This window comes from Poecilia latipinna, unplaced genomic scaffold (genome assembly GCF_001443285.1).
Source record: "Poecilia latipinna isolate Pla-1442-1.1 unplaced genomic scaffold, P_latipinna-1.0 Scaffold4798, whole genome shotgun sequence".
NCBI lineage: Eukaryota > Metazoa > Chordata > Actinopteri > Cyprinodontiformes > Poeciliidae > Poecilia > Poecilia latipinna.
In genome coordinates, this window is record NW_015117414.1 from 16,849 (window position 1) to 20,387 (window position 3,539).

Below are 3,539 nucleotides of genomic sequence, written 5' to 3' on the forward strand. Positions count from 1 at the left end.
GTATCGGTGATCGGCCCTCATGGATGATTGGTATCGGTATCTGCAGGAAAAAACCTGATCTGATATTAAGTTTTAAAGAGAAGAAAAAACCATCGGCAAAACTTACAGATGAAGATTGCGAAACTGGTATTCTGCTTTCTTCCAGCACTTCTGTGAGGGTTTCCTCTTTGTTGACATCCAGGACGTTTTCTTGTGAGAGGAAAATGTGTTAATCTTTTTCAGCAACAAACAGCGGTAGAAAAACCTTTGAACTAATCATGAGCAAGCTCACTTATAGATCCAGTGAAAGCTTTGCCAACAACAGTGGCCTTCAGTCGTGCTGGTTCATCTGGACAAGGCCTTTGAACAATGCATGAACAAAAATACAAATCAATCTCCTATTTTTTTTCTTTTTGGTCAAAAAAAATGCTGAAAAACATGTAAATTTATATTCACTTTGCAATTACTGCCAACATTTTTTTATAGCTTAAAATGCAATACATTACGGTTTGTTTGTAATATGACAAAATGTAAAGATTTTCAAAGGCAGCTGTAATGGCCAGTGGCCTTTTATGTTTCCTTTTCTGTATAGCTGCAGCTTCCTTGCCAATTGACTTCACTGGGAACTGGATGCTGCCCTCCTTCTTCTGTGCTGCCCCCCCTGAAGCCTACAGCATAGCTGACTGGCTCACCAATTGTCAACTCCACCAATTCCTGATGAGGCCTCCCTTTATAAATCCATCACTTCCTGAGAGAAAATGTGGCTAATTCAACTTGCCACTTTGTTGGGTGTCTGACTGCTTAAAATAGCATTGTCTTTCTGTGAGCTGTTGTAAACTTTGTTGATAGCTTTGTCTCTCTGAAGGTTTTGTATGTTAACTTCTAGAGATGATTTGTAGTTTTTTGTTTAAACTTAGCTTTTTGGTCCAATTATGTTTTAAGATCTTTGATTTGTGGATTTAGTTTTATTTAGTATGTTTGGTTATAAATCCCTAAATTGATTATTGTTTTTCACCTTTTTATTTTGTTAAACCCAAGAAATAAATCCTACACTGTCAAACCCTTAACATCTGGGTTTCTTTAATGTTACTTCTACTTCCCCCTGGCTGAGCTGGACCATAAGGGCAATGACTATTTTTGCAAGAAGCTTTAAATTCTGATATCACCTACATTAATTTAAATGATTTCCTATATCCTCATGTGTTTCACAAACCCTTGTAACTTACACAATGGTAAAGCTGAAAGACACACTGTGGTCCCGGTAGGAGACCTGGTGGAATCGCTCTTCCTGGACTTTTGTGGGAACCTGAACATCCGGCAGTCTTCCCATTATCAAAGATGTCTGATCAATGTCTCCTGTCCAGTTAACCTTAAACACAGACAAGACGCATTAAATCAACTTAAGAAGCATTAGAAAACAAGTCACATTAGCAAAAGTGTACTAAAATGCAACACAATACATGCAATGACGTGTTATANGCTTGGCATGACCTTCAGCTCTGTTGTGACGGCTACAACATGCTTCTGACTCTAGAAACCAAAACATAAACACAGAAAACTGTAAGACTGTAAATCCAAGAGTTTAATGGTGGAACATTTGTTCTTAACTTACAGGCATGTCAAATTTAGCTTGCAGCATTTGTGGCTCTCCGTTGATGATTTTCAGGTTTATAGGCTCCGTCACAATCTGGCCGGTTCCTGAGCTGCTGCAGTCTGTCACCGCCAACTTAAGCCCTGGAATCTAAAAAAAAAAAGTTTAAGACACAGGAATAATTTATTTCTTAAAGAAAACCAGTGAAAACACATAACAGTCCAATTATGCAGAGATATATGTTCACTAGTCACAAAACATTCAGGATATTCAACTATCTGGTGAAATTTATAGAAAGTACAAAAACGTAAGTTGACAGAAACTTGGGCCTTTAAGTTGCCACTGGATTAATATTTTTCAGGTAGTATGGCTTGGTACTGTATATATAAAAAGGTGCAGGTTAGCAGTGTTTTGACTTGATATCTCTGCCCAACTTTAACTCGAGTTCCTCCTGGACAATGCATAGCATTAATATCTCCAGCAGCAATGGCAGCCAGAGATCAGCACTGAGGCGAACTAGCCCACAAACAGTACTTGCCATTTTTGAGATCATGACCACTGTGGTTATGTCCTCTTAGGTTATAAAGCACACAAATTATGCTGATGAAAGTAATTTATAATGACGGGAACACTTGGATGCCACCTACCTTAAATGTGCCTAGGGTCAGCTGTTTAAGTTAGTTGCAGCACTTAAAATGCAATTTAATCAATAGATAAAATATCCAAAGCTTTTTTTTGTGTAGTGTAATTCTCAAAGTGTTTTTTTTTTTACACCAAAATCTCGTACCTGGCAGCGAACTATCTGTTTGGCGTTGGCGGTGATGTTTCCAGCCTCATCATGAACTTCAACATTAAAACTAACTGGGTTTCCATTCTCCACTTTCACTGGTTTTACTTCCGGTTTCACAACAAGGGAATGTGGATTGCCTGAAACTGAAATAGAAAGAGAGGGAGAATTGGAAGTTTTCAACTATTTTACATTGTGCCAGTTTCCAGGTGTACTCATCCAGGTGTACTCATGTTTCATTGACCTTCACATTTGAGATTTATTGGATAAGTGTGGTACTTCATAGTTAAATGTACAGTATCCCCAGTTATAAGTTGCAAAATGAACATACAGAGACTGCACATTGCTAAGATCCAGGCCAATCAAAATCTCTTCCAACCAATGCGCTAAGGGACCAGCATGCTAAGAACAGAGCCAAACTGTTGACAAGCGGTCATGTGATTTCGGAACATTTGTTTTTGGCACACATGCTTCCCAGTCCATAAGACAACTGAGCTGAGCTCTTGTGAAACCCATCCCATGTTCTGTCATCACTCATTCAGAAACAACCAATCAGAACCAGAAGGAGAGTTTAATGCTGTCAATCATGCTTGTGTGTGACCTGGTCACACTCTTCCCATTGCTCTCTGCTACGCTACAGCTGGTTAAACCTAATGGACTCTGAGTGCTCAGGCTACTTAATGGTAAGTTGTTTCTCCACCATTAGCACATTTAGCATCACATACACAAGGGTGAATGACAGCACAAACACCTGCCTTCAGGCTCTGATTGGATGTTTTTGGCTGGGAGCAGTGCTTTTCATCCGATGGCAATAGTAGAACTGGAAGGAGACGAAGGAGCTTATTCAAAGATTATCTGTACATGCTGTCATAATATGGTGACACTTTCAATAAATATATTTTTAAAAAAATGTAAGTTGCATGCTACAGCTTTAATTCATAAATAAAAGCAGTCTTACCAGGAAAGGGACTGATCTCAATAGTCTGTGTTTGTTTTTTCAACCCTGGCAGAGTCACTTTCAGGTCGAAGCTCTGCAAAAACAATGAAAAAAAATTTTTTTTGAGTATTACTTTATTTTAAACATCCACTAGGTCAGGGGTCACCAACTCCAGTCCTCCAGGGCTACCATCCTGTAACTTTTAGATGCATCTCTGCTCAAACACACCTGGATCAAATAAACTG

The 3,539-nt window shown here is 38.9% G+C and overlaps 1 pseudogene; it reads right to left on the reverse strand.

The window, feature by feature from the left end:
* LOC106943029 (structural maintenance of chromosomes flexible hinge domain-containing protein 1-like) overlaps positions 1-3,539 on the reverse strand; it is an 18,275-nt pseudogene that overhangs the window by 10,362 nt on the left and 4,374 nt on the right.